The sequence below is a fragment of the Apus apus genome, chromosome 7 (genome assembly GCF_020740795.1).
Source record: "Apus apus isolate bApuApu2 chromosome 7, bApuApu2.pri.cur, whole genome shotgun sequence".
NCBI lineage: Eukaryota > Metazoa > Chordata > Aves > Apodiformes > Apodidae > Apus > Apus apus.
Genome location: NC_067288.1, coordinates 27,129,500 through 27,141,541, shown reverse-complemented (window position 1 = coordinate 27,141,541; position 12,042 = coordinate 27,129,500).

The following is a 12,042-nucleotide window of genomic DNA, read 5'->3' as shown; positions in this document are numbered from 1 at the left end:
GCTGGTGGCATCCTCCTGGGAGTTACCTCGGAGGGTGCAGCTGCCTGAGAGCCTTGGGATGCACCCGACTTGGGTTGAACCCTCCTTTATACTGCACCCTCCTTGGGATGCACCTGCTTGGAGAGCAGGTGCCCGAGAGTGACACCCACCCGAGGGTGACGCGGTCCTTGGGGTGCACCTTCCTTGGGTCGATCTCCCCTCTTGGTGACACTTGGCTTGGGGTGGCACGAGCCAGGGAAGTCGCCTTAGGTCTGTAGAGCGCGTCCCCTCAGGAGGGAGGCTGTGGGGTGGCCCCACACCCCACCCTGCAAGGCCCAGCTGCAGCTTGTTCTGGGAGATGAGGTGGGAGGGTAGAAGGGATTGGTGGGGATTAAATAACATGGGCAGGTATGGGGTTGTTTGGGTGATTGGATAGCGAGTTGGAGGGGGAGAAAGGTAATGTTTCGGAGAAGAGAAGGGTGGTTGTGAGGTGGGTAGTGAGTGTCAGGACCTGGGTCTGGCACGCTGAGGAAGAGAGGTGGCACTCATGGATATCTCCTTGCTCTCCTTCATGCTGAACGGCAGGGTGTGTGATGTGGAGACCCACTGGAGTAAGTAAGTCCATGTGTGTGGGTGGGAAGGGCTGAATTTGGCATGGTGGTGGTGCTACCCCCTGCTATCAGCTCCTGGGCAGTGTGTGGTGATGGTAGAAGAGCTGCCCTCCCTTGGCAAAGCAGCTGCAGGAGCTTTTCTGTGGGTCAGTAGCTGTGGTTAATACAAAGGAGGAAAAAGGAGGCATGTGGAATGAAACATCAGTGCATCAGCAGTAGGTGCAGCCAGCTGAAGTGCTCTCCATGTCCTGGCAGTGTGCTCAGTTGCTGTTTCTCGTGAGCTAACAGCTCACCCAGCCATAATATTGTCTGTTCTTTAGCACGTCAGCCCTAGGACAGCCAGCAGTCTGGCATGGAGATGGTGTCTGTGGAATCGTAACATGGCTGCTCTAAGCAGGCTGCTCCTTGCTAGAGCTTCTCATTAGGAATATACTTGTGGGGGGTGGGGAAGAAAACCTCATCCTGAAGCAAACACTGCCATGTAGTGATCCCAGCTCTTTTCTGGGATGCGGTTTTCCCCTTTTACTGGTTAAGGAGACAACTACAACCCCCAGAAAGAAAGGCCTTGCCATGCTGCACAGTAAGTGAGCTCTACTTAAAAGAGACTTAACTGAAAAGTAAAATCACTACAAAGAAAATTGTTTTTGTCTTTGTTGAAACCAGGGCAGTTTGGTGTAAGGTGAATGTCTCCTTGCTTTGCTGTCCCATGGCCTCAGCTGCCTCTTGCTTGAGTGATGTGTCCCCTGTGAATGCTGTCCTGGGACCTCTCTGTCTCTGGATCAGAGCTCAGGGAGCTGTGCTAAGGGCAGGGGTTTGTTGTTTGTGTAGTGGATCAGGTCCATTTCTCTTTCAAGCAGTCACCCAGTGGACAATGTCATCTGAAAATCTACAAGGTTTCCTAAGGGAAGCAGAACATTCTCATCTCCTAAACAGGATGTAAGCTCTGTCTGGACCACATGAATAGTTCACATTAAAAAAGCCACCATGCGTACTCATCTGGAGTAAGCAGCGTGGCTGAACTCTGAAATTGCTCCAGTGTATTTAAGGAGTGGTTCTACCATGTTTTAATAATGTTCATTCTGAGCTCCCCCCTTCTCATTCAGCCACAAGAAGTAGCAGAAGATGGTCACAAATGCAACCCATGCCCTTGAAGTAGTAAAGACTATTTAGGAATGTGTGTAAACTAGTAAAATTATGAGCAGGCTGTTCAACTGTATTGTCATAAATCATAAAATTACAACAATTCAACAAATCCAGTAATATAAATAACTAAAATAGCAAGCTCGGGCTTGAAGCAGGAAGGTTGTTGTCATACAAAACCATGGGTAATGTAATGAAACCACAGCTGTTCAGGCAGAACAATAGGATCATAGAATCATTAAGGTTGGAAGAGACCTTAAAGATCATGAAGTTCCAACCCCACTGCCATGAGCAGGGAACTCCACCACTGGATCAGGTTGTACAAAACCTCATCCATCCGGGCCTTAAAAACCTCCAGGGATGGGGCATCAACAACCTCCCTGGGCAACCCATTCCAGTTCCTCACCACCCTTACAGGGAAGAATTTATTCCTAACATCTAACCTAAATCTCACCTCTCTCAGTTTAAAACCATTACCCCTTGTCCTATCACTGCCCTCTCTGATTAAAAGCCCCTCCCCAGCTTTCCTGTAGGCCTGTTGCAAGTACTGGAAGGTGCTGTTAAGGTCTCCCCGGCTGTACGTGAAGGCAGAAGAGAAACAGTTTTTACAAATAATGTTGTTATTTTCTTATCTAAAGTTTACTGCTTCCTGGAAAGCTTGAGAAAACCCTGTTCTCTTCAGGCAGCTGCAAGATTGTCAGTCCAGGCAAGTCTTTTGCCTTGCAAGCTCTCAGCAGCTCTCTGCTGCCTTTGCACACAGGAGCACGTGGGGTTTGTTTGATCTCTGCTTCCCGTCTTGGCAAGCCCTGACTCTGCCTGAATGAAGCACCACAACAAATAGGCAAGATCTTGAAGGGTATTTTTTTTTTTTTTAATGGTTAATCTGTTTAACAGGAGCTGCTGTGTGTAGATGTCCTCTTTTGCTGTCTTGCATGTTCCTAAAAGTTGGTAACTAAACCTCAGAGCAAACTGGTCTATCATGAGTGTTTCTGCAGTCTGTTGTGCACCCAGAAGAAATACCCAGTAGAAATACTGAATTAATTATTAATTAGGTTTTTAACTTACAGGCTGTATTTGGGGGGCTCAAGGCTTAGAGGAGATTCTAGAAGGCTCTGTGCTCAGCAGCAAGCATGTCACCAGGTGCCTGAGTATCTTCCACCTGCATTGGTGTCAGTGATTAGTTCTGTGGAGCCAAGTGTGCTCCTGGAAAGTGGTGCCAGGATCCAGGCTTGAGGGAATTTGCTTCGTTTTCCCTCTGACTTTTAAATAAACACACGTATGTGTGCAGGCTTTTGTGTATCTATATATCTCTTCCCCCGGGGAAAGGGAACTGGAGGGTCTCAAGTAAGATGCTGGGTGTTGCTAAGAGATGGAGACTCTGGAGTCTGGTGAAGTGGCAGTTTTATTTTTGGTGTAGATCACGCAAAATTATATTTGAATGTGAATCAGGATAGAAATCTCTTCCCTCTGCTTACGTTCATCTCTGAATGACCTGTCTGTGCCAAGTAGCATTGCAGCTTATTTAAAATGGGAATCAATCAAAGGTGGGCTGGGTGGCTTGTGGGCTCTGGGTTTTATTTTCCTTTTTTTCTTTTTCCCTATTCATTGAGAAATCCCTCATTTGAGCAGCAGGATATATATACGTGTCTGTTTAGGGGAGAGCGTTCCCACATGCCTTTGGTTCCTTTGTAGTCCTTACTTTTTCAGATGCTGTATGTCAGCAGTCATTTTTTTCTGAGTTTGGGCTTATTAAATACATCCCACTAGGGCTTGTTTTCTCATGCTCTGCTGCTTGTGTCCCTTATTGCACCCCAGTGCCAGCCTAGCACCTCCACTCTCCCCTCAGCTGGGGACTAAGTGGTGGCACAGGGAAAGCTGCTATGGGGTCCCTTTTTTTGGAGCACTCACCTCTCTGTGGTGGGTTACCAGGGCTGGCTTTATTTTAGATCAGTAGTAGGATACTAAAACTAAATTATTGAGGGTTTTTTTCACCCCTTTTTGGGGTGCTGGAATCATGGACAGGAACATAGGGGCCTCTCACAGAGCTCATGCCATGTGCTCACATTTTGCTGATGCCTCACTTGGTATGCAAAGGGTTGGTTTCTTTTTTTGGTAATGTGGGGCTGAAGAGCAGGTTGGGAGGGCACCCAGGCAGACCTGGGTGCTGCCTGTTGCTTCAGTTACTGTTGTGAATCTGCAGAAGAGCTCATAGCTGAGCATCTTGATTCACGTCTGACCTGTCGGAGGACTTCAGCTCAGCATCCTGAACCTCTCAGCCCCTTTGGGAAGGGGTTAGGATGCTGTATTTTTCCAGGTCAATACGACCAAAAAAGACCAGGAACACTGTACATCTGTTCATACAAACACTCAGGTTCTGGGGCATGCCCTCCAACCCTTGTAAGTGCCCTAAATCTCTGGATTTTCAGGAGGATTTGCTTTCCCAGTCTGTTTGGAGGAGACAGATAATGAGATGATGCAGCAGTGGGTAAACTGTGAGATGTAACAATGGGGTTTTTTTGAATGTTAGAGAAACTACATGCATCAGAGGCTTATGCACATTAGATTTGTAACCACGCAATTCCCGTTTATATTATGTAACTGATGTTATTTATCAAAACCCATGTCCTGGCCAGGAGCAGATGTTGAACTGTCATGCTACAGCATTGGAAATTAACTTTTCTGGGGATTAATTACTCAAAAAAACCCAATCTTGTGATTAGCTCCTTGTAATATAATGTAACAACATACAATATGGAAGTATTGTTCTAGACATGTAGTGCAGGTGGGTCCCAAAGTCTGTTATGGTCTCTTTTAGGTATTGAGAGAGAATCCAAAGGAGCCTATAGGAAAGCTGGGGAGGGGCTTTTCACCAGAGAGGGCAGTGATAGGACAAGGGGGAATGGTTTAAAACTGAAAGAGGGGAGATTTAGGTTAGACATCAGGAAGAAATTCTTCACCATGAGGGTAGGAAGGTGCTGGAATAGGTTGCCCAGGGAGGTTGTGGATGCCCCTTCCCTGGAGGTGTTCAAGGCCAGGTTGGATGAGGCTTGTGCAGCCTGGTCTAGTGTGAGGTGTCCCTGCTCATGGCAGGAAGGTTGAAACCTGATCATCTTAAGGTGTCTTCCATCCTTAACCATTCTATGATTCTAGATGATGCTCTGGTGGGAATGTGTGCTGAAAACCCTTCCTGGGTCAGAGTGTGGAAGGACTGTGATATTTTTTTTTTTTTAATGTTGAAAATAGAACATTTTAAGCATCCAACATGATGAAATAAATTTGAGGAAGCTGCTGAAAAGAGATTGCTGGCATACACAGGCACTGGGTGCACACAAGTTCTAACCAGCACTTAGAGAAGGATGTGTTTTCTGAGTCGTTCGCTCCTTCTGCATGAGACTTGTGGATAAGTTGTTTTTTAAGTAATGAAATTCCTTATCCCATTACGAGGTAATACTAATGAATTCCTGTGATTTTTTTTTTTTTATGTGCGCTGTGTTTAGGATGATGGCTTACTTGGAGGTGTTGGGGATAATTTTTAAAGCAAGTATGTACACTAGTCCTTTTTCTGCCATCACGGAATAAAATTTTTAGGCTTTATCCACGAGTATGAAGCACAATATGGGTTTGAAGTGAGCTATATGGAAAACTGGGAGGTATTTCTTGTTTCTTAGCCTCCTTTTCCTTACAGGCTGAGGGCAACTCCATTCCTACAGAAACTCTGTAGCCTAGAGCTCATCAGGAAATCCTTGAAGATAACTTCTAGCAGTGTGGAGGGAAAAACAGTGACCAAGAGAGCTGCTTATAGCATTTTTTTTTTTCAGTGACTTGCCATGTATGTTTCTTTTAGGACATAATCTGGGAGTGCTGTCACACCTTCTCTTGGCTTTGCCTCATTAGCTCAGCTGGGAAAGCTCTTGCTGGTGAGGAGGAGTTTGAAGTTTATCCTCACTCTTCTGCTTGGACCTGTGAGCATCTATACTAGGGTCAGACTAAGGAAGAGTTTACGATTAGGTTTGCTGCCTGTGCAGTAGATCCAGACTTTTCTGACCTTGATGTGAAATGCTATTTAAAGATTCATGGCCTTACAGGATCAGTCCATGTTTTCTTTGCCCTGCCTGTGCTGCTGCTCTGTGGCAGAGCATTACTGCAAACAGGGTGGAACAGCATGTTCTTTGCATCCACAATGGCCAGGACAAGAATAGGGCTAAAATTAAACTGCACACAGATGGTATGAAATGAAGCAGTACTTCAAGTGAGGCTTGCTGAAGCATCAGAATCTGTTATTTGGACAGGTCTGTGGAGTACAGATGTTCCTGCCTGGGGTGGAGGGATGCTGTGAGGTCAGTCCCTGCACATCAAGTGCCTGGTTCACATCCCAGCCAGGGCCTTGGGATTTGGGTTTGGCCCCTGTGGGATGCTGGGCAAGCTGTCAAGAGTTACACACAGTTAAAGGCTGAAGAGCCCAAAGGAGGAGAGATGAAGCTGAACTAAAGTCTAAAAATCCCCATCCAAACCTTCCACTTGGCTGCTGCCAAGCCCTAATGTTTCCGTGGCTTTTATTTTGTTTTTACTTTCAAGCTCCCCACCTGGGCATCAGCCAAAAGTTGTCTCTCTCATTAACCCAAGCTGCTCCATTTTTAGCAGTGCTGAGCTGTGAAGGCCTTCAGCACAGAACAACCCAAGGTAAAAGTATTCCCTGTGCCTCACCATCTGCATCCTAGGAGCATCTTTGGTACCTTGTGGTACCTGCATTTCAGGACGAAGGTTTGCTTGGGAGAAATCAGCTGTTCTAGTTCCCATTTCCAGTTGTGTCTACGCATTATCTTCAGTCACCAATTTTGAAGCAGATCTAGATGATTCTTTATTTTCACAGAATCTTAGGGGTTGCAAGGGACCTCGAAAGATCATCCAGTTACCTCAGTCTTTCTGTATTTTGGTCCCCCATTCAAAGAACTAATTCCTTCTCTGAGTGGGCATTTTAGACTTGAACCTCTCAGACCTGTCCAGAAAAAATGTCTTTCTGGCAGGACATTACACTTTGTGCCAGGCTGCTGGTAGGATGGGTTGGCCACAACTTTGAGAGATTTATCCTCACTGTTGCTTGTGCTGGGTCTGAGCATCCCTCAGCCAGCCTGTCACACGTAGTCCTGTCTGTGTGAGTGTTTTTAAGTGTTGTTTCAGCTGAAATGCCTTTTTCTGGAGCTGGTGCTTTCAGAGAATCCCTCTCACCCTCTCTCATATCAGTGGCAACCTGAGAAAGGTTTCCTTTAGTCAGCTGGGAGAGAGGGGGAGGATTTATGAATTGGAGAAACACATTGCTGGAGCGGAATAGGCACATTCCACTTTCATCCCCCCCTCCACCTCTGCTCAATAAAAGCACCATTTGTGTGGCAAATAGCCAAGGGTTTTATGAATGCTGCTCTTACTTTCTCCAGCTGCTAGAAACCTTTCTCAAATATGAATTTTTTAAAAAAGCCTTGCTAGACAATTTTAGCACTCATAATTCTGCTATTTTTGCTCTGTGGTGTGGAGTTTTTGCCTCAGGAATCTTGGTTTGAGAGGCCTGGGTGGCTTCTTATAATTATTATGAGTTTTAAAAAAAATTCTGAAATATATATGACTTTAAATAATGTCCCACACTATAAGGATCGTCAGGAACTTGGTGTGATTATGTCTCTAGACTTGATGCTTCCCTAGCTGCTATGGCAGTGAAATCCTATTTCTGATATTTTATCTAGTTTTGCCTGTCCTTTAGGAGACACTGGGGTGTGTTTCTGAGAAAATGGCACAGTTGGGATTGGATATTTTTTAATAAATCAACTACTGGGGAAAATAAAAGATTGGGACTACAATCCATGCATAGGAATGTCTTGCAGGTTTTAAGAAAAGCATTTTGGGTTACATTGCAGGGAATGAGCCTTGGCAGGAGACCTGGGAAACCATGGTAACGATAGGAAGATAGTGGAGCTGTGAGTTTGCAATTTGTGTGAGTGGGGAGAGACACGTGGGGGTTTGTCAGGAAGGCAGGCAAGGAGCAGGGAGATGGGATTGTGGAGGAAAGGGAGGGCTTTTTCCAGGGGGGGTGAATTTGAACAGTTTGCAGTCATTAGTGATTTTTCTGGAAGTATCAACCCTGTATTGTCTGTGCATCGGTGCAGGGATTTTTAGATGCTCCCCTTGTCAAATGGGCCTCGTGTGGCTCAGAGTTGCTTGGGAGGGTAATCCCAAGCAGGGAGCACAGGGTGGTACCACCAGAGCTGGAGCTGGACGTGGAGCATCTTTTCCCTGCCCTGTTCAGAATCCAGCTGCTCCTCTTCCTATAAGAAACCCCACCAATCTCTTTGAATGAAAGTTGGGTAAACTAGGATTTTGTAAGCAAAGCAAGCAGGCTGCTTGGCTGGTCCCAGGTACCTAGATGTGTAGTGTAAAAAAATAAAAACAAATAAATCTGGACAAACGTAAAATCTCAGTTTTTGAAGGTGAATCAAGAAAATGTGTCTGGGGGTGGGGGAAATCTATTTCTGTGTAGGTTGTGGTGCCATGAAGATGGAGTGTGTGTGAGTTGCAGATATTCATTGAATGATTTCTCTCATCTTCCCAGACCTCTGCACAGCAAGGAGGGGGGAAATGGAGCAAATCTCGCCTTATAAATTTGTATGACATGGCAACAGGATGGCTCAATTTATTTGCAGAGCAATAGAGATTTTTCACTCCTGTTGCATTAGCCTGAATCCCAGCTGGATCAGAGATAAGTAACAGAGCCTGCTAGGGATGGAAAAGTAGCCAAAGAGCCGTCTGTGACTTTGCATCTGGATCTGCACTCAAAAATGCAGGTTTTTGCTGGCTGGTAGGAAAAAGCCCTCAAGTATTCCCTCCATGGTGCACATAAATCCTGGTGGGATCATCTTCTAGGATGAAAAGTTCAGTGTCTGTAATGGTTGTGCCAAGGCTGCCACAAAATGGATGCTCAGGGGTAATTACCCGACTGGCGTTTTCGTGCCTCTGTGAGATGGAGCCTTGTCTGAGGCTGTGGCAGCAGCATTCATGTAGGTCACCAAGCTGAACAAGGCAGCACTGGGGAACGTGTGTGAACTCTTGCACTCATTTGGAGAGAGGACTTAATTATCTAGAGGCTTTGATGAGAAATAATTGCTAAAGGCTTTAATACAAGTTGCTGTTGTCAAAGAAGTCGTTGTCCATCAGTTGCTCTGCAGGAACTTGGTGTGCCCAAAGCTTACCCAGCCTCTGTGGAGCAAGATGCCTGAGCCACCTTGCTTCCATCCAAGGGTCAGACACCTGACATCAGCACTACCTGCCTGTCCACCAAACTGGGGTAGCACTTCACAGGGCAGCAACCTGGCTGCCCATCGAAGCCTTTAAAAGATATTGAGGGTGTGTAAGCTCTGACGTGCAGCACCCATAATTCATGTTCCTCTCCAGCCTGTGTGTCTCACTGCCCTGTAAAAGATCTTAATGAATTAGGGCCTCACCAAAGGGACGCTGTATTATGAAGAGATAAACCACAAATCCCACATAATAAAGGGTGTTTTCTCTGATTCACAGGCTTCAGAGTCAACCTCTATCTGATTCTTTCTTTAATACCTCAGCAGTGTATTGGGAAAACTAAACCTAAATTTCACCATCCGCATTAGAAACAAATGACCCAAAGCCTCTTTTATGAGAAATAACAATCTTTCAGCTATATTTTGTGTACCTAAGTAACTGCCTCATAACACACTAATCGTGCCCACTAGATGTATGCAGCAGTGTACCTAGATAGCTAGAGAGATCATTTTTTTGCTTAGGCTGTATTGCCTGCTAGTCTATCAATTTAATTTTACAGTCAGCTTGATATGACTGCTTCTCTAAGCAGGGATATCATTTTACTTGCATCCTTGTTTTGTGCATTAGTATAATTTTCCAGTTTGTTCCAATACATGCTGAAAGCTTTTTCCCACGGGCTTCAGTGTGCGTTGTGTCCGGAATTTACTGATTAACTTGGGAAATGGTATATTGTCATAATCCTGCAAAAAGTTTTGGAGCAATTTGTGAGATCCAGGACATCATCCTGCAGTAGCGTTTTTGGCCCATTCTTGCACGTTGTGTAAATGAAAGCTATTTTCACAGCTGGCCTTTCCATCAGTGCTTCCTGCTGCCTGGAGACTGGCTCTCCCAATCTGGTTTTATCATTTCTGTGAATCAGCCATGCTGGTTTAAACCATTCTGCTCTGCTACGGCTGTGGAGCACTTCCAGTCTGAGGTGCCCTCTCAGGTGTGAGCCCTGGGGCTGGCCCGGCCGCGGGAGCCGCGCTCGCAACCTCCGTGGAAATCTTTAGAGACCTGCTCTCAGATGAGAACGTCAGTTTTTCACAACCCACTTAAGTAGAAATCAAAATGTTTTTGCCAAGTTTGCTGGGCCAGGAGGAAAAAAAAAATCTGGAATACTCGGATGTAGGTGGAATCTCACGGACTTCCCTGGAGAGCCCTAGACACGTACCACGGCGCAACCCAGCGACTGCGGTGGCAAAGCTTCCTCAGCAAAAATGAGGTTTTGTCAAGTCCATTCCTGTCTGGGCTGGACTGGGGGATCTACAGAGTAGGAAATAACAAATGGCTTTGGGTCTTGTAAGTTGGTGTGTGTGGAAGTGGAGCCCTGCTATGTTTCCCCACCATCTGAGACACACATGTTCAGTGAAGGTGCTTGTCATTTGGCTGTTATCTCTGTTCAGGGGGGGAAGTGGAAGATAAATCTGAAGGATTTTCCAGACAAAAGGAACTTATCAAGTCATCCTGAAAACAGACGGCGCAGAGCCAAGCTGGGATTTGGCCCTTATTTTGAGCTGAGTAGAAAGAAACTGTGGCCAAGGGTCAGCTGGAAAACCGTTTAACCCTCTTTGAGATTGAACAGCAGCTTTGCTGAGAAAGACTAATTTGGAATAGAAGCATGAGAAAAATCAAGAAGGCAATGATTTCAACAGTGATTGACTGCATGTCATGTAGGACAACCTGTAAACTCACTTCCTGAAGGTTATACCATCCGTGATTGTGTACTCTGATGAGGTGGAGCTATAAAATATGAGAGGTTATAGAGGAAAGAATGCTCCTTCTGATCCTTTCCACCTCTTCTGATGTGCCCTTCCCTTCCCTTGCCTCTCTCTCAGACTGCTTCAGGCACCAATTCCATTAGGGTGAGTGAAAGTAGAGGGCTTAGCTCAACAAATCCATGCCCCTTGATATTGAGGGCTTTTTGATTTGGTGAATTCCTCATTGTTTGTTGCATCTTTGTTCTTTGACCTCCATCTCATGCTGTCCATTCCTTCACTTGACCATACTTTCTGTAAATCTCTGTTGTCAGGTTTTTTTTTAAAGTGCCCGGTCTGACTCTATTTCATTTTTAGGTGTTGTTTTTTTTTTTACCTGGCTCTCTTTGACTCCATCTCACCTCCCTTCTTAGGTCTTTTATTGACCTATTTCCCCACTGATCTTTGCTTTCCCTTTGCTCTTCCTGAAGCCTCACCTCAAACACTGTGTGCAATACTGAGCCTCACAATTTTAGAAGGATGTGAAGGTCCTTGGATGCCTCCAGAGGAGGGCAACAAAAGTAGTAGTTAGGCTATCACACTTTTTTTTTTTTAATGTAAAGCCAGGAGACAAACTTGGCTTCATTGCTGAGCTAAGATGTCTTTGGATATTTCACAGGATGTTTATGCTTATGACTTCTTGATTAACTGAGGAATTGTATTAATTTCAATTGTATTCTCCCCATAAATGATGGATGCTGCTTTTCCTCCTTTCAAAAGTGCTCAGAGTTATACAGATGGGAAATGTAAGATGGGATTGTTGGCTAATGGTTGTTTTAGCAATTTAAGGCACGTTGGGGCTATTGTACAGGGATTCCCCTCCAGCAGTTTCAGTGAGCTGATTTTGCTGTACTGTGGCTAAAAGGAAGAAATAGGAATCAGAGCCATCTCATGCTTTTCTGTGCAGTGAAATGACTCTCAGTGGCCAGATCTTTGTACTGGGCTGCTTATGAACTTACCCATTTCTCTTGTCTTGGAGAGCAGCTGTGACATCCAGGTTGGCTTTGAATCCCACCTCTCTCTTTGGGCTGTAGTACCCAGCCTTTTACATAGGGTCACGAGGTGGGATGCTCATGGATCTCCATGGGAAGTATAGGCAATCTTTACTCTTGAGGCAGTTCTGGTGTTTCTTGAGTCCTGGTGAAGGAAGCATGGGGTGGGGGTTTTTTTGTGGTACTCTCAGCTAAAAGTCACATATCTTCTCTGCTGCTTCTCCATTTGGAGTCTAGTGCCAG